This window comes from Haliaeetus albicilla, chromosome 2 (assembly GCF_947461875.1).
Source record: "Haliaeetus albicilla chromosome 2, bHalAlb1.1, whole genome shotgun sequence".
Taxonomy (NCBI): domain Eukaryota; kingdom Metazoa; phylum Chordata; class Aves; order Accipitriformes; family Accipitridae; genus Haliaeetus; species Haliaeetus albicilla.
Genome location: NC_091484.1, coordinates 27,746,023 through 27,771,553, shown reverse-complemented (window position 1 = coordinate 27,771,553; position 25,531 = coordinate 27,746,023). Strand labels below are relative to the sequence as shown.

At 39.1% G+C, this 25,531-nt stretch overlaps 1 protein-coding gene and 1 pseudogene across 3 annotated transcripts in view; one reads left to right on the top strand and one right to left on the bottom strand.

Annotated features, from left to right (window-relative positions):
- The window catches only part of CNTNAP2 (contactin associated protein 2), a 1,232,776-nt gene that overhangs the window by 598,157 nt on the left and 609,088 nt on the right, over positions 1-25,531 (top strand). The gene's annotated exons all lie outside the window — the stretch shown is intronic.
- LOC138684528 (uncharacterized) lies at positions 11,506-13,048 on the bottom strand (annotated as a pseudogene).

The following is a 25,531-nucleotide window of genomic DNA, read 5'->3' as shown; positions in this document are numbered from 1 at the left end:
CTTCTTGTTCCCTTCTTGTGCAGGGAATTAACAGATGTCAGCATGTAAGTGTGCTGGGCTTAGGTAGAAGTCAAAGTGGTCTGCCTTTGGCACAAAGATTTCTGACTGTTGTGGTCCTATGGATATAAGAGGTATACTTTTTCACTGATTATTTTTAACAGCTGGCAAAGCAGAATTTTGTGTAGAATGTGCAGCCTTCTATGTAACTGCATGTGTAGGGTATGAACAATTAGACTTCTGTCTGCTGGGAGCTACGCACCCTGGTTATCACAAAGACTTAGGCTAACTAAAAGCACAGCCTAGATGCAGGTGTTTTGTATTTCATAGCTTTGCTGTACTTATGCCTGTCACCTGTAATAGCATATTTTCCCTGGAAGAAGCTAAAGTCTCTTAGTCCTTATTCTATACAACTCTCATAAATTACTAACTTACTTTCATTAGCAGCTTTTAATGTCAGCTTTCCATGGGTACATCAGCAGTTCATTCTGGGGCATAGTCTAACTCTGGCTGTAGAAACAGTCATTGAACTGACTGGCAGGAATTACATGAGAGAACCGTATGCTGATGTGCAGGTGGCAGAGTTTGTTCCTGTACATCTCTGCACTAAAGATATTGGTGTGGAACAGAATTCTGGTTTGTCTGTTTTTCAGTGTCATAATGTTCCTTAAACACCTTAAAGCTGCATGCACTGAATCAGGGACCTCTAACTTAGCGTGAGTGGAGTTCAGATAAACAGGAGAGTCTAGCCTTCCATCGTATCAAATATAGTTAAATTCCCACCTTTCTCACTGGTAGATGGGTGCTGCAGACACCTTAGTGAACTCAAAAAGTCCTTATTGAACTACTTTATGAACTGCTTTGTGATGCCTGGGAGGGATCAGACAGTATGTGAAAGATTTTCTTGTCAACTTGACGGAACTTTCATACCTGATTCATTCGAGCTTTTTGTTTAAGGAGAGAAAGGCAGATGCAGTTTTAAATATTTTGATGACACTTTACAAAAATAAAAATGAAATAATGCATAGCAGGTACAGTTGAAGAGCTGCACTTCTAGTCCCATATAGTACACGTACCTGTGTTTACTACTTACCTATAGAGTCAGTAAGGTGAATAGTTTACAGGACATTGTAAAAAGGTTTGTAGACAGCTGTAAGGTTTAGAGGCAACAGCATCAAATAATCAGCAAGCAGAATCAAGTGACTGTTAAGAAGAGTGAGAGCTACTACTAATCTGAGAAATCAGAAATAGGTTTATACTTTATTTTTTTATGTCAAGTGATTGTACTTTTTCTATTTTATATGGTGAATGACGGATAAAATAAGCTAGGGTGGTCGAATAGGAAGCATGAATGCAAAAAGTTTAACTTCTGTGTAAATACAGTGACTATGAGAGGTTTACATAGCATGCTGTGGGAAAACATTTGGATCAATAGCAGGCAATTCATGGGAATCATGAAGCAGAGATCGCTTTGCATTTAAAATCACAGAAATTGAGAGTTACCATCAGGCAATGTGTTCTTGGCAGTTTTCTTTGTCTCCCAGAGATCCTTCCCTGCTCTCACCAGTTGTCGGTTCTGGTTTTGTCAGGGATAATTTTATCACAGTGTTAGCAGATCACAGCGAGAGCTTTTAGTTCTTATTTAAAGTTATCCTTTGGTCTTCCAAAAGACAGTTTAACAGTTCTTGTATTTAACTGCATGTCCTGCCCACTGGAGATTTCACTATATTCAATTCTTCATTAATTTCTCTCAGTTTCTTAATCAATCTTCTTCATCTTTATTGGAGTGATAAGTCATCCCAGTACTTTATTCTTGGAATATTTAAAATAAAAAAATACTTATTTTATTATTAAAATGGTTTTGTACATCTGAAGCTTCTTCACTCATTGTTTGGAGTTCAAAATTATCTTCAGCTTAAGTATGAGACATTCCTACTGTCTACCATGCCTTAATTTCCTCTTTTATTCTATTGTTGTTACTTCTAAAAATCACAGGTAGTTGATGTTAGCATTAGCAGTTCCTAGATAACTTTCTGTAGATCACTTCTTGTCTTGCAAAAATGTATTTTATTTTCTTCTTTAATGATGTCAGATAACATTTTTCTCGCTGCTCCTTTCATGCCTTCAGTCACTTTCAAACCTCTGCCTCATCTCTATACATCTGATTAAAGCGTTTAAATGTATCTGTATTATGAAAATTTCATATTTATTTTATATGTGCTGAAAAGAATCAGGGATGATTACATATATTGTAGTCCAGTACGTATAATTTTTGTGTTACTAGTAAAAAGCAACAGACTTTTGTGCTGACCTGCCAAAGCAGAATCTCAGGTTTTACTTGACCTGGCTGTAGCTTGTTTAACAGTGGCCAAACGACTAGTCCCTGACCTGTCTTGGGCTTCAGCGTGGTGAATGGTAGAGGCAATAAAGAGCTAGTAAAAAACAGTAATAAATTTTTTACTGCATCAATAAGGTGTACACTCTTTTGCCCGTAACACAATTTTGAGTGTAACAGAATATTTTACCTTAATATGCAGTTTAGCTTTAAGTTTGTAGTACATTTGAAACGGGCGAAGATGATTAGTCTTTGTGGTTATATTTAACTGCCCGATTTTGCTTACTGAGCAGATTTTTTCCTTTTTTTCATTATTTTGCCAGTCGTTCCTTCCAAACAGGTCTCTAAACAATAAAAAATTCCTCACCTTCCCTGCCCAGCATTCTGTTAAGTGTCCAGTAAGCACTGTTTAGCTGTGAACAGACTGGCAAAACTGTTGTAAAAGTCAATGGCCTTGATTTTGCTTTTTCTTACCTTAATCTTATTTAGAAACTACCACCATTTGATTGATGAGAGTTATATTAATACGCTTTTAGTAAGAGGAAAATCAGGCCCACGGAGAGCTGAAATAAAGATTTAATTAGAAGAAATAAGCTACTGACTGTGCAGAATTACACAGGTGAAATACTTAAAGCTTGTGTATAAATCAAGAGTTAAACATCCTATTGACTTTTTCTCTGCATAGTAAACTGTGATTAATATCTTCACAATGTATATGTCCTAGCATAGGGATTAATAATAGGAGAGAATCTCAGAAAAGTCAAGAGATTTATCTTTACTGCTCCATATAGTTTTGGACTAAATTCTGCTTTTGACATCATGGGATTCAGGCAAACTTCCTGAAAATTGCTGGGTTTACCCAAGGGATTGATGGAAGCAGTGTTCTTGCTTTCTTTAAGAACTTTTTAAAAGCAGATTTCCAATGTAGTTTGGCATACCAAAGGATTCTGATATTCTACTACAGTTTTAAAAGTAATTTAATTTTAGTATATGCTACCTCTTTACCCTAAGAACCTGCTCAAAATTTGTGATCTTGCAATTACGAGAATAAATTGTTGATGAAGTTGTATTTATTTATAAGCTTTAACAAGCTAATGTCTTCTTTCTTGAGCACAGAAGAAATCAGCAACTGGAAAATGTCATACTCCCACATCTCTCTTTGCCAGAAAAACTGTTACAAAACTTTTCCCAAAGCCATGTGCAAATGCTGTTCAGTGCAGGGTTGAGCCACAGCCATGTCCCAGTTGCCTCCTTTTCTTCCACTTAGTTATATCTACCTGCTTCAGCAACTTACCCCAAATTCCTTCCTAATGAAACCAAACTTTTCTGAAGCTTTCAACACAGGGAAAGATAAGTAAACCATTAACAAACATGAAGATTGTTGCTTTGCTCAAAGAAACAATAGTAACACTCAAAATAACACTCCCGAGGAATCATCTAATGGCTGTCCAATATTTTTAACAGCAAACCCCGAATCTGTTTCAATATAAAAAAGACCTCTTGTGAAAAGGCGAAGTTTTCACAGCGGCAGATTCTAAAATAATCTCTTGATTAATCCTCTGTTTACTTTCTCACTTGTTGTCTTTTCATAGACAGCTCTGTCCTTTCGTAGCCAAACATTCTCTGTTCAACTTAAATGCTAGAGGCTCTATGAAGATCCCTTGTGTTTTACCCCACAGTACAAATGGTAAGTCACTAAAAAAGGACATCATCTCCTTTGGCCCATAGTAGCTTAACAGAGAGGTTTTCAGAGTGTCCAAAATCTTCCGCCATTAAATTGAATTCATCTGCTTGGAGCTCCTTTTTACCTCTTCCAACTCTCCTAGTTAAGATATTGTTCTGTATATCAGCTGCTGCTCAAGGCTGTCTTCAGTTCATCCTGTCAACCATAAACTTACTAAAACTTGGGATATTAATATCTTTTTGTCATATTTTCCATATTAAATCAGACGTCTCCCCATGGAATCTCTCTGGGAAGCTTTCCACTCTTCTGTCTTTCTGCTAGATCTCAAGTCATCTGAATTGCAGTTCATTTATATTTTAGATCTTGGGTTAAGATAACATCCTTCAGATAATAAAATGTCTCTGTCTGACAGATCTAAAGTGGTACTCTTCCAGTGACAATTCCCAGGGGCGTTTTACATGGGAATTGAGATGTATTTTTGCCTCTGTTGCTAATGAAGGTTTAAATAGGGGATATGTATACACAGAGCAAAAGTTCACTTCTGGTGGGAAAATAACATTTCCCACCAGGTCTTTTCCATATTACTGATACTAGGTTATACACTGAATGTTAGTAAGTGAAGGCAGATACCCGTGAAGCCCTTGTCAGCATGATCAAGATGAGAGAGACAAATTCTGTCCACAAAAGACAGGATGATGACTTAATATCAGAAGAGTCTGACTATTAGAGAATTATTTTCTTCCCAGATAGCCAGTTTTGTCTCCCTGTTTGTCTCTGTATGTTTATTTTTGGCTGATGACTTTAACCAGTGAATGCAACTACATGAATAGGTACTTGTGGGTTTGAATTCCACGGAACTGAGAAACAGACACGCTTGTAGTAGTTATTATTCTTTCTTCTATGTGGTTTTTTTTTGTAGTCTGGTTTTGCATCTTAGTACAGTAGATGCTCAAAGCAGTCAGAGCAAGAAATAGAGTTCTTGATTGCAGAGTTTTTCTTCTAAGAAAACTTATGAGTTTAGTTCAAGTTTTTGTGAATTCTGCTTCATCAGTCACTGATTTTCACTGGAGAGTTGCCTACCAAGCACAAGCTATGCATTCTAAAACATAGATGGTACCATTTTCAGATACTTCACTGAGAGTAATGTAACACTGTTGGTTGCACTGGTACCTTGCAAGCATAGAGGAACCTGAGAATCAAGAAGCAAGCTGTTGTCCTTGACAGGCTTCCTAAATTTATACAGGAGACTGAATTCAGTTTACTTGTTTTGGCTTCATTTCCTCTGGGCTGCAGAACAGAGTTAGAAGGGACCTTTGCATGTCATTCTCTATTTTAGCAATGAAGGATGAAATAAGGCTTTTTACAACTACTATTTAAGCAGTCACTGTGTTGCACTGAATTTCATTCAGGAAAAAGGTGCAATAGTTAAATAGTAATTTTAACTTTCTGCTAGAAGGAATGTAAATTATGTGAGTAGAGCTGGACAGAACTAGTTGGAAATTTATCCTTTTAATTCTTTTTTAATTCAGTAAGTTTGACAGGTAGTGGAATTAATTTTAGTTGTTTTCCATGTTGCCTTTGCTTACTCCATCCACATCAGTTATTGCCAGTCTGGTTCTAGTCAAGTTCAGTGAAAATTTTGCTTTCGGCTTTGATGGATGAAAGATAAGCCCCTTAGCACTGAATGCTACAGAGGTGCCCAATATTTTGTGGTTACCTGACAAACATAGGTTTTTACTTAAGTGGGTCCTCTGTCTGCATATTTTTGTTGAGTACAAAATAGCATGAAGAGACATATCTCTGAAGATTGGTTTAGCAAGCTGAGGATGCTTAGTTAAAACCAGCATTACCTCTTGGATCAGTAAGATCCAAGTAGTGCTGGAAAGGACATGGCAAAATATACTTTTGTTTGTGTTTTAAATTCTTTCAGGAATTACATGTGCTGATTGAGGTGAATGTAGTTTTTTCCATTATTATTTTCCTTTTAGATTAGTAATAAAGAAATAAACAAAAGGATACAATAGGGACAGGAGCTGTAGTTGTATTTGTTGTGTTTATGCACATCCTGACAGCAGTAGCCCCAAGACACCATTGAGTATTCATATAATATAAAGGGAGATGAAGGGAATGCTTTCTAATATCTGAAAGACTGGATATCAGAAATATTCTTTCCCCCAGCTTACTAGTTTGCCATCTCTGCCTTCTCTTCCATGAAGGTGGTTCTTTGAGAAAGCCTGTTTCCAGGACACACACTCCTATGCTGAACACAGTTTGTCATAGATAGTAACGTGATGGTAACCTCACAATAATGTCACCCAACTTCTTCAGCACCGGCATGAATACCATTCAGCATCATTGGCTTAAACTTCCTAGTTTTGTAAAAGCACATTTTTCTGTTAATGACAGGATAAGATGGTTCCTGTAAACTTTTCTGTAGATATTAGTATTACTTGAAAAATGTGATTGGACTTTGTGCTATGTTAGCTGTGGATTTAATTTTTACTGGAAACCAGTGAGAAAATGCAGGAAATCTATGTGAAGTCTGTTTTTTACTTCATTTCTATTTCAGAGAGAAATAGTTGGCTAAGCACATCTCATGATAACCCAGCATATGGTTAATCAGCTATAATAACTTAAACATATACTTCTACTGCCTATTTAGTCTGGCAGTTATGATGTTTTGTAAATGGCTATGAGTAAGTGGAGTAGCAGAAGGTAAAAAGAATGCACTCACTTTTTATTCAATAGTATAATTTATAGCCACTGTACATATGTATATGTAGCATTGTGCATAGAGCCATATATCAGTCAGACAATATACTCAGCTAATTTGCCAACTATGACATGCAGGAAGTTTGCAGAACATCGACATTTGGTAAAATAATAAAAGCATTTGAATGGGTTTGGGAGACCCAGGGCAGACAGCAGGTGAATCTACACTCTCAGATCACTCCTTGTTTCATCTCAAGGTCCTGCTGCTCTGACTGTCGCCTCTGGAAACAGGCTGTATCACTCCTAGGATACCATCTTTCAGTGGGATCAATAGTTTCCACAACCATCAGTACCGAGATCCAGGAATAGTTCAGTAGTTAGTCTGGCCTAGAGTCTATTACAGTATGGACAAAACATCAGCTCTTACTCTGTCAGCCTGGCTTGTCCTCCAACACTTTTCTGCAAGGGTCTGCCCGTTACAGACTCTCATGCTCCCCCCTTCCCCACCACCTCCTTCTGTACACACAACATATTCTGGATGTCATTGCTTAAAAAGTGCAAACATCACAGGGTATGAGGTAACCTTCTTATTATTCATCACTTTATGAAGAGATACCCGTTTTTAAAATCCTAACATTACCAACATGTCTCAGACCCAAAGAAGGACACGGGGGGTCAGGAGGAGAGCCAAACTGTTATGACAAGGTTGCTGTAGCCATGGTCATGTAACAATAATCATATGTTAGGCATGAAACAGGTTAGTGTTGCACATGGTGTCCCAATCCAATGTCAGGGAAGGTTTCGATATGATCCCAAGAGCGAGATTAAGACACAAATGAGGGCAAATGCCATATACCCAAAAGAGTTTTTATTATCAAAAGTATCAAAATTCAAAAAGTTGGTCCTCAGTCTTCAATTCTTCGGTGGTGGGTGCACACCACAGCTTGTCTCCACGGCTCAAGGTAACAATTCAGTCTCTCACATCTCTCCATGGCTCAAAGATTGCTTCGGGACCCATGGTAGTTTTGAGAAAAGATAGCTATATAGAAAAGCCAGAAGAGAGCATTTCATACAATACTGACGGCGCGGTTCGACTCACAGCAAGAATTTGTTTAACACCATCAAGTGAAACAGTAGTTGCAGATTGCATATTAGTTACAACACGTTGAATCAATTGTATAAAACATGGAATGATACATGGTAAGAGCAACAACATGGCAAAATCACACAACAAGTAAAATAGGATTCGCTTAACCCATGGACCACCAGGGAGCCAGGAAAACATATCAACATCCCAGCCTTTCCATGTGTGGACAGGAACATGGGCCAGCTTTCATGTTCCCGCAATAATTTGTTTAACAATTTTCCCACTGTCATCAATTTTTAAACAACAGTTAGAATCATTTAGTTTACCACAAACACCTCCTCCTTCGGCTAGCAGGTAATCGAGAACTATATGATGTTGTAATATTGCTGTTCGCATTTGGGTGGCTTGATCCACCAATAGATCAAGGGCACAGGCTGTCTCATTAGTAATGATCTCTAGGACAGCTTGTAACCGGATGATGCGATTTAGATTATAGATAGGTTCTTGAGCACCGCTAACCCACTCATTGGGGTTCCAGGTGGCAGGTCCATAATGTTGTATGATACGTTGAGGGGTCCACTCATCTTTGCCCCAGGTTTGACCACTCCCACCTGCTGTACAAGTATCAATGGACCGTTGATATCGATTGAGATCATCATATACCTTAACACCCAGTCCATCACCTTCATCCTCCAGGAGCAGAAAAAACAAGGGGTGAATTACCCCCACATAACACACTCCAGTCCAATTTGCTGGTAGCAGTTTGTAGGCACATTGGCCACACACCCAATAGTGACCCTTTAAGGCTCATGCACCATTTTCAAACAAACTGGTAGGTGTCTGTGGTGATTGGAAATATGTTGAATTACCTACTCCTAGAGGATGATCTGACGGACCATTCATCAACAACCTGTCCACGGTTTTTCCCACTTCTTCTGTGGTGCCCCAACAGATAGGAAGTCCATCTGGACCTATGCTTAAATGTCCCTGACAGTGGTCTTTATTATCACTTGACCACCAAATTTGAGTCCCATCAGGGAGACGAGAATACGTTTTATCAGTGAGTCTGCATTTCCAGGCACCAGAACCACTGTGCCAAAAGCAGGTAACATTAAGATGGTTATTAGACTATTAGTGGAAGGCCAAAAATGGGAATACTGTTTCCTGTGTCCTGTTTGATTCACCCAAGCCCATCCAGGCCAGCAAGGTACAAAATTTGGAGAACTGGAACTCAAGAGGTGACAATATGCCTGGTTGTCCCCTTCTGGCAGTGACATGGCTGCCCTATGGTTCGAGCAATCAATTGGTCTACGACTGTCAGTGAGGCAATGGTTGTCATAAGTATAGGTCCAGTTGCACTTGCTATTTCCAATGGGAATACCATCTTTCTGTGTTCAGTTCAGACATATTCACCTTGGACTGGGTATCGTATTGTCCAGGGCTGTGTGTCTTCACCCCACTAAGAATAATTTTTGACCTCACTGTAATTACTCACTAACCATTTTGGGGAAATAGGGACAGCAGTCCATGGCCAGCTTTCCAAACCTAAGGGCCTACCCACCACATACCCAACAATTAGTCAGATTAAAATTGTTGCGCACTTGCTGGCCTAGAGCCATAAATTAATTTTGTCACCCCGAGCCAAAGAGGGGAGCACAGGAGTTTCCCCAAATATTAAAGGTGGTGACAATGGTCGACCAAAACAATGTCTGCGGTAGTATGCCAAACATCCTATAAATATTAACAAAGCAATCACTGACAAAACTACACAAGCAATCAACAGCTTCATGTATTCCTTCAGGCAGGCTCCAGAGTCTTCACCTGAAAGAGAAAAGACAGACTGGGTTCATTCTAAGGAAGCGGAAGAAAATTGTTATTAGAAGGACGGAATAATCCACCTGGTATTGATTTTATGTTCTTTTCCATGAGCATCTTTTGCTTTCCAAGCGTATTTATTCATCGGGGTTTCCAGTACCAGAGGTATGGCTCCCACCATGGGGAGTTCAACTGAGACTGGCGGATACCGTTCCACACAGAGGCTCTCTAGGTCACCCCGTCAGGGGGTGGAGTTCCTGCTAAAACTGGTGTGGTTACTTTAAACGGGCCTCTAAGCACTGCTGACTGTTGTCAAACAGTCCGTTCAGCCTCTCTCAGGGCTAAACTGACTACAAACAAACCCTTTTCCCAAGCAGTATATCTTTTTTCCACATCCTTAAAACTGCAAGAATAGAACCCAATAGGTCGAGTGGGTCCTTCAGGGCCCTTTTGCCATAAATGTATTGATAGCCCGCTCTTGGCAAATCCCCATTCAATATAGACAGGGTCTGTGGGGTGAATAGGACTGAGAGCTTGATGGGCAGTCACTTCAAAAACTAGCAACTGCAGTGCCTCTTCGTGGGGCCTAGTCCATTCTCACTGAGCCCCTTTTCACAACAAGTCATACAGGGGTCTTGCAATAATTGAAAAATCAGGGATATGTTTCCTCCAAAACACAAGTAATTCTAGTACGTGCTGCAAACCCTTTTTTGACTCTGGCATTTTAATCTGATCCAACGAGGAAAGAGTGTCGGGAGGGATACATGTCATTCCTCCCTTCCACCAAATTCCTAAAAACTTTACTTTGCTTGAGGGTGTTTGTATTTTCTCTGGTGGAATTTTCATCTCCAAGCTTTCCAAGTGAGAAATTATATTATCCTGAGTTTTCTGAACCTTTTCTGTTTTATCCCCACCCACAAGACTGTCATCAATGTACTGATAAACACTGACCCCCTCCTCTGTCTGAATTACTTCTAGCTCCTGCACTAGCACGTGATGAGCTAGAGTGGGGGAATGCTTATACCCTTGTGGGAGTTGGGTAACAGTAAATTGCTGACCCTCCTAAGTAAATGCAAAGTGGTCTTGATCCTCTGTTTGCAGGGGGACCATAAAAAACATATCTTTAACATCCACTGTTGCCATAATCGGGTGGGCTCATTCCTGGATTGTAGCTATAAGCTCAGCAATATTCGGTACCACAGCTGTCAATGGACCTGTATTTGCATTAAGTCTGCGATAATCTATAGTCAGTCTCCACTTGCCATTAGGTTTTTGTACTGGCCACACTGGGGAGTTAAAAGGAGAATGGGTTGGAATCATGATACCCTATCCCTTTAAGTCCTCTAACACAGGTGCTATTCCCTCTCTGGCCCCCAAGGGTATCAGGTAGGGCTTAACATTTGTAAGCTTTGAAGGGGGAAGCAGCACGGCTTCTAACAGCCGAATATCTATTGTGAGAGAGCCAAATGACCACTGTCTCCCTTTATTATCAGTCCAGGTCTTTCCCTTTAAAACATTGAGTCCTAAAAGGTTAAGTGGAAACTCCCCCACAACCATTGTCACCGTAGTGGCACTATAGTCTCCTGGCAAACGCAGGCTGACCATTGCTAATGCCTGTGGCTGAACAATGCCGAATGCATCTTCCACAAAAAGCCACTGTTTGGAGGGTGTAATTCTGCAGTTAGCAGCATCTTTGGCTTTAATAGTTGAAATTTGAGCTCTGGTATCTACCAAAATGGTGACTGGGACTTGTCTTGGCCCCACAATGCCTGTAATTAGTAAATCACCCCAGCCATTTCAGTGAGCTGTCTGACATACATCCAACCTTTGCCCTCCCTCCTCCCCCCCCCAGCTCACCACTGAAAGGCGAAGGATCTAGTTTCCCGCTGGCTTTTGGGTGGCATTTGGTTCTGATAAATCAATCAGGGAGGGTGTGCTGGGAGTAGTATTCTCAAAATCCACTTTTCTATTTGCTGATTTATCAGGCCACCCTGTTACCAATTTTTCCAATTTGTCTGTTGGCATCCTGTCCATTAAGTCACGCGGGATCCCCTTCTGGCGTCCCTGCGCCCACAGTATATTACATTTGTTTGGGATATCTCTCCCCTCCAGTGATTTAGCAAGGGGTGTTCTCTTATCATTCCCAGGGCATGGAACTATTTTTACTTCAGCCCGCCTCAAGCCCCTGGAGTCCATTTTGGTGGCTGGACGGTTAACAGGACCATACTTGCACCAGTAATTAATTAATTTCTTGGGCCACTTCTCCCCAAGTCCACATTTTCTTATCTGGGGGTTGGTGGTGCCAATCAGGTCTGAATCCTCCTAAAGCAGCCACAACACTCTCGCCCTGGGGCATCGCCTGTATCTTTCCTTGTATTTGTATACCAATCAGTTTCAGAGAATCAGGGAGTCCCTGTATAAGGGGAGTCATTCACTCAGGATCCACTGACATCATCATCGGGGACTCCTGTCTAGGCTCCAATTTTTGATCATACATCATCTGCAGACAAGCTGCCTTTTGCACACTCTCCACTAATTGATCAACAGTCCCTGTAATCACAAGGGGATCCCCCCTCTCCAAGGAGTTCAAACCTCCCACCCAATAGGCTGCGCATTGGGTTAAAGACCAGGGGGCACGGTGATTCCCAGTAGTTAAAAACACTCCCGGTCCCCAATACCCTTCCTCCTCCTTTTCGCTTAACAGAATCTGGTGTCCCGTCCCCCGCCCCCCCCCCCCCCCGACAACAATACTCTCCACACATACTCCGTTTCTGAGTCCTTAGAGGTTTGGCCAAATTCCTTTTTTAGTTTCGCCAACTCAGTGGCAGTATAGGGGGCCTCCTTAGTTGTAACTTGGGGGAACTGGTCCTGCTCATCATCATAAATATATTCAAAATATAATTTTGACTAAGGGATGCAATGAAGGCAGCTCCAACTTCTCCACTTTCTCTTTTGCTGCCTGCAGGTCCTTAAAGGGGTAGCCAATTTCTGATCCTGGAGGAATTTCCTCACGGACAGTATGCACAAGGAGCTGCTCCTTAAAAGCAATCTGCACATGTTTCACTTGGTTCTTTTCTGCTTCAAGTTGTTCTTTTAATCCCGCCACTTGTCCCAGAAGGGACTGAACAAGGTTTTGGAGGGATTCAATAATATAAGATTCTGCAGTGAGGTAGCAATCCCTATCCTCCACTGCTGCGGCCAGACTAGCACCGAGAATGGCACAGACAATTGCTTTTCCTTTCCCTGACCACACTCTAGCGTCTTCCTGTAAAGCGACCATCCGATCAACAACGCTCTGCAGATTATGCCAATTTCCCTGAGCCCAGTCTACCCCAGACACAGAGGGTCGTGCTGTATGTTTTTCTAAAAAATCAAACAAAACTTCTTTCCCCAAAGGGGCAATTTTACTATCACTCATCTTATACAAAGCAGGGAAGCAGTCATCTCAGGAAGGCAGCACATAAAGTTTCAAACACGCACAACACAAACCTGCACCCCTTACATTCCTGAGAGGTCTCACGTATTTGGGAAACAGTATGGCACTCTCGTCTCAAGGGATCCTGTCTGTGATGCCAATTTAAATGTCCCAATCCAATGTCGGGAAAGGTTTCGATATGATGCCAAGAGTGAGATTAAGACACAAATGAGGTCAAATGCCGTATACCCAAAAGAGTTTTTAATATCAAAAGTAGAAAATACTAGTGATAAGATAGAACGGAAGAAAAGGCAGAAATTAAGCAAGCACTCAGGATAGAGTTGCAAGGGTAGTCACCACCATGGATCCAGCGGTGTCCCGTTGATCCTTAGTCTTCAGTTCTTCGGTGGTGGGTGCACACCACAGCTTGTCTCCACGTTTTTTTTATAGGACATATTTCAATGATGCATGCACATACATATTGTTTGTGAACTGTTCACACCCTGCAGGTTTTGTCTACCACAGGACCTTCCAGTGATCAAGGCTAGAAACCAGTATCTTATCTCAAAGACTACAGTTTCCATGAGAATGGTAGTCTCCACATTCCTGCATGCTTTGTTGGCTCCATCCTGTTTCCTCCCTGGATGCCTCAGTGGCCTAGAAATTGTCCTTATGGACAGAGGAGTGTCCTGCTTAGTCAAGCCATCTCAGAGACAAAGGGCTGGAGATAAACAGTTCACAGTTCCTTGAGGTGAATGGCTTGAGATGACAATCCAGTCTCTCACACCTAACAATCTTTGAGACAAACAGCTCAAGGTAACAATTCAGTCTCTCACACATGGCTTACACACTGTGGGCATGTGGGTCAACAAGATTGTCCTGGTTTAACCCCAGCCAGCAACTAAGCACCACGCAGCCGCTCACTCACTCCCCCCTGACCCAGTGGGATGGGGAAGAAAATCGGGAAAAGAAGTAAAACTCGTGGGTTGAGATAAGAACAGTTTAATAGAACAGAAAAGAAGAAACTAATAATGATAATGATAACACTAATAAAATGACAACAGTAGTAATAAAAGGATTGGAATGTACAAATGATGCGCAGGGCAATTGCTCATCACCCGCCGACCAACACCCAGCTAGTCCCTGAGCGGCGATTCCCCACCCCCACTTCCCAGTTCCTAAACTAGATGGGACGTCCCATGGTATGGAATACCCCATTGGCCACTTTGGGTCAGGTGCCCTGGTTGTGTCCTGTGCCAACTTCTTGTGCCCTGGCTGGGCATGAGAAGCTGAAAAATCCTTGACTTTAGTGTAAACACTACTGAGCAACAACTGAAAACATCAGTGTTATCAACATTCTTCACATACTGAACTCAAAACATAGCACTGTACCAGCTACTAGGAAGACAGTTAACTCTATCCCAGCTGAAACCAGGACAAAGATGAAGCCCCAGAGAGTGGGTACTGATCCAGAGACCCCTCCACATGCTGTGTAACATGGACACAAATGGATTGCTGTAGGGACCAGCCATGAGCACTGCAAATATGAGCTGTGTTGGGCAAACTGGCCAGGAAAACATAGATCATTCCTTTGTCCTGGTTACAAAGACAGCAGAGACACAGCCTGTGTTGTTTCAGAAACAAAAAAACACAGCAGAGAGGGTGCAGACTAGAAGGCAGCTTGTAGGTGTAGAAGCAAACGGAAAGTCCTCAGGTTTGGAAAAGTGGCCTGCTACCACTTGTTGCTAACGTTCATTGTTTCAGAAAGGAACTTTGGTGGGTGTAAAATCTTGCTGGGACAGGAAAACAATTGTTGTTATGGATTAAAAACAAGGCGGGGGGGGGCGGGGAGTAGAAAAAATACTGGAAACCCAGTCTCCACTTAAAGCATTGTACATTTATTTTCTGTACACTTAAAAAACATGTTTAGAGACAGACTGGGCAATCAAAGGTCTTGAACCTTCATTTGTACATTATGTTGCTTACAGGTACTATGTAATAGTGTTTCAAGCAAAGGGCACAGAATCTTCAGTGAGCCACATAACACTGTGCAGAACCACTGTGGGATGAAGCTATCAACTATGTAAATTAAAGCTGCTAGTGCTATCTTTTCACCTTTTCATCTTCTCCAAATGCAAGGACAAAAAGGAGATCTTCTTTACTTTTAAAGTGGGCATTTAAAGCATTTGCACTTGGGGTAACACCAGGGATACTCTTTCTAGTACAAATGTCCTTGAAACTCATTTGAGTTTGCAAGGAATTTTGTAGTTTTAAACTTTTAATCTTATTTATCACTAATCCTTGGGTAGGTGTCCCACAACACCTCTAGCCAATTACTTACAGAAAAATAATTAAAAGTCATTGTAATATCAAACATGATTGGGGGGGGGGGCAGAACATGACCTAATTACAGGCATGGAACTTTAATTTATGTGCTGGGAACTGACACTCAGTATCTTCTTTTTCACTGCTATTCAGGAACCTGGGCAAATAGATTATTATCTGTGACAGGTTTCTGGCAGTCCCTCTTGGTTTGACAGTGTTATTTTAGAGAGAAGAGAGAGTTACTTTTGTATATAATGAAAGAAAAAGTTGTCAAGCATCCATACATATTTTATGCTGCATAAAACTTAAGTGCTAGAGGAAAGATTCTGTTTTCAGTCATGCCACTGTGAATTCACGGTGCTTCTGCTGACCTCCAGGTTTGCATCAATGACACAGAATGGCATCTAGCCCAAAGGATGAATTCCACCTTTTACATGGGCAATGCAACTCTTGAAAGTCAGCTTGGCCCTTACTGTTCTTTTGGTTAGTACAGTCATGCACAACTGTGATGTGTATTGTGGCATTTTGGCATTTTTTACTGACATTGACAGAACTAAAAGCAATTTTTATCAAAGTGCTTCCTTGAAATGGCATCATGTACAGACTGCATTGTCTAGGTTTTTCAGCTTAGTTCACAGAAGTGGTTACGCTGAGCTACAAAAATAGACTCAGGAAAAAAACATTTTCTAGTTGTATGTTGCTAGCTCTGCCTTTACTTTGGTCTTGAAAAAGATGGTAAGTCCCTTCAGGCATTTTTGCACATTGCTTCTTTTCATTTTCAAATGCTGCTGAAGCAGCAGCACATGGGCACTGAGGTGAAACAGAGCAACCAAAGTCCTTTAGATTCTGTAAGCTGAATGGCAGATGATATTTTCTTTAAAAAGCTTGCTCATTAAGTTTATGTATTTGATGGGGGGGGGGGGGGGGGAATATCAATTCCTTTTCTGTGAAGCAGCCACTATAAAATACATAGTTTATTCTAATACCAAGTAGGATTTTATGGAATGGTTTCACTGAGGACAAATACTGAAAATTCTACATCTCCTTTGCAGAATATTTATTTACAAAAGAAAAAACATGGTTAGAGGCATGACTTTCCCTATGTCTTTTCCAAGAAATATATGTATATACAACATCTGAAGGATCCATTTTTTTAAAATGCAAAACCAGGTTTTGTTTTCTTATTGCAGATTTAAAATAGTGGAATGGCATACATGCCCCCCAAAAATGAGGGTTTCATTTATTAACCATTTGTAGCTGTTTTAACAGCTGTTTTTATGTACATTAGTGCATGCATTAAAACCAACTGCCAAGAAGAATCAACTTTACCATAGCACTAGCATACAGATTTCTGACAGGACAAAACAACATTCTTAACATTCTGGGCTTTGTACTTAGACAATTACCTGTGAAAACAGTAATAGCAGGTCCCATGTCTGCAGGATCTGGAATTTGCAACGCAAGGCTGATATTATTGACAGTACTGGATCTGGAAAAGAATAACGCGGTGCTGAGGGATGTTTAGGAGAGTTAGGCTGGTTTCTATAGTGTTGGCAACAAGTGATACGTTTGATCAAATTTGCTGTGTGATAAAGCTTTGCTGTATGCTATACAAGAATATCTGCTCCCAGGGGGATGATCTTCATGTACTGAAGCATCCTCCAAACACACAGAACTAGGCACAGCACAGGTCTTCTTCTTTAACTTCACTGGTGCCTGTGAAACAAATTTTTTTGTTGGTTTTTTTTTTTCCCCAAATCACACCCATTCCTAACATTTTCTGCCTTGTTTTGTCACAGGTAGAGACCAGCATGTTATAAAACAAGACAAAAAATAATTTTCATTAAGTGTTTTTAGACCTCAGTCAAATTTACATTGACTGTGTTTTTAAAACAGCCAGTTAGTAATTATTTCAAGGCTTTGGGATGAATTCTTGACTCAAAATGAGTTCATGGTGTTGCCGAAAAACTCAGAATAAAGAACTTATCAACACCAATTTAGTGTAGATAAGCAGACACTTCTTTATTGACGGCCGGGTGCGCGGGTGAGTCCTCTCACGAACCACGCACACCTGAACACCAAAACAATACACCTTATATCAAAACTTATTCATGCATATTCATTAGGTTTCCAGGAAAGGTTATACATATTCATTAGGTTTCCGGGAAATCATTAGCATATGTAAATGTCCTTTACGCAGGCGCAGTGAAGGTCTCTGGCGGTCTTCAGGAGTCCTCTGGTGGTCTTTCATAGTCTTCCTCACTCGTCTGCTTTTTGACCTCTCAGGTGTTTCCATGCAGCAAACTGGTGTCCATAACGGTTTCCTCAGTTTCTAAAACAAACACTACAAGACTACTAATCTTTGTCAAAGCTTCTGTGGTTAGATGATTTTAAACAATACTTGAATTTTTATGGTTACACATTATACATTTTCTAAGTTCCTAAGTTCCTATGGCTACATTTCAAACTTAACACTCCCATACCTATGCTTCATAATTTCTACTTTTTAATCGAACCAAACTCCTTTATAATTAGATTTTAATTTCTTTTATCAAAATATTTGCAACAATGGGACTTTGCCTGACTTCAGTGGACATACTGTTTCATTCAAAGCTTGAGCAGTGCTTCCACCAATAGTTTGAATATTATTCTTTTCCTAGAGACAAATGTAGTCAGGAATGATTCATTTCAGGAATGATTATTTATACCCAGTCATGCATCAAAGTATTGTTATTCACTTACTTTAGGTTTTGCAATCAGAAATGAGTTGCAATTACAGAAAGAAACATGGTTATTGGTGTTTTAGTTGAAGCTGCCTGAGATACTGAAAGACGTTCTTAAAAATATATATTTAAAATGTGCTCACTTTTCTTCATTACGACTAGAAAGTTGTAGGCATAAAACATTATGACCCAACAAATATTCATTAATTCTGTTCCTTATAATGGAGAAAGAGCAGAGTGTTGAAATTTTCTGTTTCTGTTCAAAAGGAATTTTCAAATCATGCTGTGGCCTAACCAGGATTCATTGGTAGCAAGTTAGCAAGTCCTAACTCTTGGAATCCAAAAGCATATTTATTCTCATTCCTTACAAAATGCAGGGTATAACCCAACAATAAGGAATTGTATATGTGTAATATAATACAACAAATCTCACTAAATTTACAAGTAACCTTCTTGCAAGACAGCTTAGGGCCACAAGAAAGAATATTATTTAAAAAAACCAAAAAATGTTCCAAAAATTCTAAATGCTAGAGAATACTGGTTTATTGGCAGACCACTTTAAAAAACCCAAGAAATTACTAAAACATTTTGTTTTCCATTGGCAGGATGACATTGGGTTATTCAATTTTCTGTTGAACAAACTTGGAGCACAAAGAATGCACTTGCCTCTTCTTCCTCCTTCTTTCTGGCTTTAAGCAGCCCAGTACAAACTGTGCTTTTCAGATTTTGTTTGTAGGACAATGCTGTCATGATTGTGAGGTTTGGTTCATCTTTCTTTTATTTCTAATCTTTCCTGAGGCAGTCCTTTGGCACTGAGAGCCTTTGTCTTTTGCTGCTTAAGCGTGGAATCTTACAGTTCCATTTTTTTACTACAAGTAATGATTATAATAATATTATATTACTACTATTAACTAATATTGCTAGTAATAATAAATAATTATGTTACTAGAAGCATTATAATCCAACCTGCTCCACATACCAGTCAGTTGGATTTGCATTCTGAGTGTTATTTCTTCCTCATGTCAGGGATCTATGATCAGTGTTACTGATTATCAGTCTCCATAAGGCTATTTTGTAATTAGAACAAGGTTTTACACTTTTAAATAATGACAAAAAACCCATGCAGAAGCAGTAAGTATCTGAAATACGATCATCCCACAAGAAAGCTCTACTTATGTCAGTCAGCCTACTCAGACACTGCAATAGATGCTCTGCAGCTGGATAGAATATCTTAAGTTTTTTTTCTTTTGTAGAAAGAGCAATTGCCCTTTTTGTTTTCTGAAGGCTCCTTCAGGTATTTTCAGGCTCAGGTCTCCCAGGCCATTCCCATAATAGTGAATCAGAGTCATTGTAGTTAGTATTTTTGTCAGTAAGTAGTGAGCTATTGAACAGTCATATGATAGGGGAATGCAGCAGGTCCACAGAAAGCTTCAGTTTTTTCCAAGCAGGATTTGTTTCCAGGATTTTCAGTGCTCACTTTGTGCTACTGAAGTTCCATGATTCTGTGTAAGAGTGAGCAGAAAAGTGTTGTACCAAGGAAACAGCTGTTAGATGTAAAATGTAACTGTACACTAAGGCAGATTGAGGTTGGGAGAGGAATTAAGTGTGAGTCAATGCTGGATAAAGGTTTTGGCAAATAAGCATTTTTAGATATATAAAAAAAAATAACCAATATTGTATTTGTTATATATCTTATATTGATAGCTCTGCAGGAAGTTAAAAAATAATGTGTTAGTTTATTACTTCCTGATTTTACTGATTCTTTTCCCCCTTGCTTTATGGATGCTTTTATTCTGCTTTGGTTTGTTAATGCAGATGTACTCACTTATTTCTCAGTTACTTTAACTTCCTTAGAAGTTTTCTCACGTATGGTGTTAAATTCCAGCTGACAAATATTCAGAGAAAATAAGCTTTGTTTATGTACAGGCATTTGCCATGTACAAACAACTGAAGCAAATAGCTTAGCTATTTTTACCTTTTAAGGTATGTGTTATTTTTATGGAAGTAGTTCGAGGCCCAATATGATGTGCCTTAGATTATGTCCTCAGAACAATTTCAGCACCAACATTCAATGTAAAAGTACAAGTGGAAAAAGGAATTACACAGTGCTAACTCAAGACTCAATAGTAGTGGATTTGTTGTTTGTTTTTTTCCTTTTCTTTTCAAACAATAGTTATACTGAACACGTAGCTCTGTAGTTTGTTTCTTAAAGTGAATTCAACTTTCGCAGAACTTTTTTAAAACAGCCATAAATATATAACCTCATCAACTTCTAATGGAAGAAAATTGCAACAAGCTTGAAAGAATTCTGTAATGTTTTAGAAATCTGTTTTAAATGATAAACAGAAAATCATAAAGGGCAATTGGGTACTAATGTTACTTTTATGTTAATAGCACCTTGGTTAGCTCTTTCTTGTATCATATTTTACAAGCACAAGAGGAGGTTTTTCCTTTCATTTCAATTATCTATGGAAAGTACATTTATCTGTTCAGTTATGTCACCCAAATCTTGATAAGAAGAATTATCTCTTAGTAGTATTAATAGTCTTTTGTGGAATTCATTATAGATTTAAAGAAAAAAATACAGATACGCATTGTCACATAAAGTGATGATCAAACTGTAGTAGGTGTAAAATTAAAGAACAAACTCTTGCATTATTCATAATTCAAAAGAAATTGTATTCTTAATTAGTGTTCCAAATTTTCTGGGTATCATCGACATACTTACAACAGAGCTGAATAGAATCAAATCATCACATTCAATAGCTGAAGTTCAGTTTGGATCAAAACTTCCAGCTCAAATCTGGTTTTGTCATTTGTAAGTTTTACCAGGCATGTAGATACCCATAGTCTTAAGAAAACAAAGTTCTGATTACGCTAACACCCTGAACTAGCAAAGGCATGTGAAATATTGCAGTAGATCAATTTTTTGCCCATTCTGTTTAATGATTCACACATCTAGGCATACAGAAGCCTGAAGTAGCAACTTGGTCTAGTCTCCACTCAAAACCAGTATAATCTCATAGGAAACTTGATACTATATTATTTTGAGTTGTTGAGCATCTTGGTAGCTGCCATGTACCCTCAGTTCACATTGGAAATGGTAGAAATTGAGGGTCTTTTGTACATTGAAGAGAAGAGCCCAGAAAGAAAGTGATGTTGACACTTCCACTCCTGAAGTCAAAATCTCAGGCCAAATTAAATCCAATGAGAATTTGAATCTAACTGCTTCTGAGAAAGGCACTGCAATATAACTTTTTTTTTTAATCCAATTATTTGAAAGTTAGTCTGCACTTGATCTAAGCACAGCAGCAAGAGATCCAAGCATATAAAAGGTCCTTCCCTCTGAGCATTCATTGCAGCTTACACCATGTCAATGATGCCTGTCTGGTGCTTGTCAGTACTGTCAGGACTCACTGCCTGCCTCTAGAAATCCTATTTTCAGTTTATTCCATATTCATTTAATGTAAAATGGAGGTGTCGAGGGGGAAACATGGGGGTCAGAAAGCCCTTTTCCAAAATCTCACCAGTTATCATTTGATCCTTTGGGACTTAGTCTGACAACTTAAAAACTTTATTTCACAGGGTTTGAAATTTTTGCATTGCAAAGAGCTGGTTGATGGTATAAAAATTGACTAAGATCTTCAGTTCCATACTCTTTAAAATCTGATTATTTTTATTACAGAAGTTAACTTGGAACTGGAAGTACTGCTACCTCAACAAGGTATATAGCATGTATATTTTTTCACACACAAGTTAGCAATATTCAGTAGAATAAAGTGTATATGCTCTGACCAGGTGAGTCCTATGAATGCTCCTGTGATCAAGCAGTAAAAATAAAAGCTCTTATTCGCTTCACTTTAAATATTGTGTCTTTCCATTTAGTGTGTTACAAAATCATTAAACAAATTAGAAATTTTGTTGTGCTACATTTTCTTCCATAAATAGGACATTTTAAAAGGTTGTCACTGCACAGGGTAGATGTCTGGTAGAGGAAATCTAGCAGGGTTTTACCACCTGTACTCTTGAGACACTGTCTGGCCCGTTGTGAGAAAATGCCAGTTGTCACTTGTTCTCATGTGTCAGGACTCCCCCCCATCCTGCTCTGAAAGGGAAGGGGAGTGAATATTTATGGAGTTGCAAGAAAATGTGTCATTGTCACTAAATTGTCAAACCTGCAAGGGCCACTGAGGATATTATATGGGGGAAAAACTTCTTAAAATAAATCTCTTAGCTTCTACAGATATAAGCTGTCTTACGTTAAAAGAAAGATCTCCACAGTTTTCACTCATTTCCAGTCTGTTTAAACCTTCTAAGAGTTACATCTCCATGAGCGTACCCATGCACATACACAGACACAGTCCTTACCTTCTGTATCCCACTTTCTTTAAAATCAATGGTCAGTGTAATTCCTTACACTTCTCAACAATGTCAAAACAATCAGGATCCTAGAGAATAAACATTAAGATTTTTCCTTGATACCGTTCATTGTGATTCAAGAAGTTCGTAAAACTCAAGGTGTGAAAGAGTTGTAGCTCTGCGGAAGGTTTATAGGAATATGATCAGTCTTTACCTCTTTTCCTTCCTCCTCTTGTTTGAGGTGAGGAAAAAATATTAAAAAACAGAGATTTGGCTATTTTACTCCTTATTGGTCGGGGAACTGATAACTTCAATTTCTGTTGCACTGATAAAATTACTATGGGAATAATTCACAATACACCATACTACTTAGAAATGGGACATGGTTCTGGGAAAGTAGTCAGCTCATCCTCCTGTACTTCTGCATTTGTAAAATGTTTTGTGCTGTTGAAGGACATTAAAAAGGTGTGCTGACTGTATTGGTTTGGGAATTTTTTTAAATTAGGAATGACCTTAATCAAATTTTAATGTTGCAAAATCAAACATTAAGAAGTTGTTTTCTCATGGCAAATATGCTGAGTTACATTTCTTGTCCTGTGCCACCTTAATCAGTCTTAAAAACTATGTTCAGAATAGTAACTACAATGGAAAAATCACATACAATATGCATCATGTGGACAAATTTCATGTATTTACTATATATATCTCCTCACACAGCCAGAATATCTTTAAGATTTTACTAAATTTTGTCTCTCCAGAATCAAATAATTTGTATAAATAAATAAGTTAAACACAGAGGTTCATCATTATTATTTATCATTATGAGAAACATATTGCACTTTGAAAAATAATCCTAGGAGAATTCTTAATTTGTTTTTCATAAACTGATCATTGTTATATTGGATTGTGTTATAATTAACCAATTTATCAAAAAGCACTAACATAATCAAATGCTTCTTATTTTGACATGCACTCTTGCAATGTACAAGCATGCAGACAGATGGGAAATACATCAATTGAAAACCTGTCCTATGAATGTGAATATTTAAGAAACCTTTCAGATTTTAATGGGCTTTAACAGAGTATTTACTGTTTAGTATCTTTTTCTGCATTTCTACTTCATCCATCACCTGAAGCCTGACTTAGTGTCACTCTTCTGAGTCATTTTGGCAACAAATCAGGAAAACCCAGGTCATTACTCAAGCAAAATATATGTAGAAAGTGGGGGAAGATGAAGGGAACCAAACTAAAGTCTGATAAATTGTGTTTGAAACTTCAGTGCTCTCTTATTTAGGTTGTGAAGATACCAGAGAAGTTTATCCACCAGTTGGTAATCTTTCAGGCTCAATATTCCTGCTGCCTGTGTGGCAGAGGGATTACCTAGATTCTCAGAAATTTTATGAAGCTGGAAGGAAGGAAAAGTCACAGAATTTTTAGGTGCAAAGATCATGAATGTAAAGGCTTTAAGAGAATACATTATCCGATGATAAAAGTCTGTGCCTGTAACTGAGTGTCCTATAAAACAAAATTAACAGAAGTAGTACAAAAAGACAAGCTTTAAAAAATCATGAGCCTAGTCCTTGCACATGGTGAAATGGCCTTTGAAGTTAAAACTGTGGTTTTAAGTCTTCTCATTTTCTTTTACTTTCAGTTTCTGAGAACTCAACAGTATATCATGATGATTTTTTCAGTGTGTTTTGCTTTAGTGGTAGCTAAGATCCTCTTGTAATCACTTTTCTCCAGGAACTGTGTCCTTCAGTAAAGCCTAAGATACATTAAGATGTGATAAAAGCACAAGAAGCTAATGTCACAAATATTGCTGTCTGTTGTGAGGGCTGGGAGGAGTAAGCATTACTTGTCTCTGCTGCTAAATTCCCAGAGAAATCTACCTTTTCCACTGCTGGTTCCTTACTCTTCAAAACGCAAAGTAAGTGAGAAGAAACTTGTGTCTCAGAAAACATGAATAGAAGGATCATTCAGGCAACTAGCTGTGGGCAGCAGAGGCCAGCTGACGTACCCAGCCATTTTCAGCATTCTGCAAGATCCGTATATTACAGAACTGCGATACGAGGTGGGAGTTGCCCTTTGGAAGGTAAAGCTGAAAGGAAGCTTATTTTCTTCAGCAGCAGGGAGCAGGATGAAAAAATGTGTGGATGTGGAGAGTGGTGGAGGAAGGTGGAATAAGGAGAATGAGAGGATCTTTTCATAGGCAATGCTGAAGTTGAGTGTTCTTACAAATAGATTGAGGTGAAATGTATATTTCAGTTCAGTTACAACTTGGTAGTGGCAGCTTCCCTTACTCAAAGTAGCTTCAGATTAGTCATTACTACTTGTGTGTTGCTAGCAGTGTAGTTATGGGTATGCTAGAATAAGCGTAGGCATGCTAGATTAAGTACAGGCAAATTGCTTAACTGCATTACTTACCAAGTTTGAGGGGTAATTTTTGTAGCCCATGGTGTGTTACACTGAAAAGTAGTACCCCAGCAGGTTCACATAATTTATGTATGAATGCATGACGTACATACGTACGTACCTTTGAATGAAGTGCAGACATGCCTCCAGTGACTAAAGTAAGGATGTACTTGACCAAAACTGCTAGGTGCTCTTACGTGTTTGCCTCAAATGTATTACAGAATAGCAAATTGTCTGTAATTTTTATGAAGCTGTGAGGAGGGAAGTGGCTTACAATTCTTAGCCACAGATGTCCAAAGATGAAGGATCTGGGATTAAAAAGAAAAATAAGTTTTACTCAATGATAAGAAGCCTGTTCTTTTAGATATTCATGAAGTTGTAAATAACACTCCATAAACATACAGTCTTGCTGTACCTTTCTCTTCATCACAGCTTTCTGTGTCATACTTCCTGCAGATTCAGATGCTAGAATGGCTGGAGCATCCTTCCTTCAGTACATGCTCTGTGGCAGTCATGCCTTCTTGGATATTTGTTGTTGTCCGTCTTCATATGGGTACTCAGACTGGGAACACAGTATTCAGCTTTGTTATGACCAATACGCTGTGCAATGATACTAATACATTACTCAGAGTGGGTAAATTTACAAAATCCTCAATTTACAAACCAT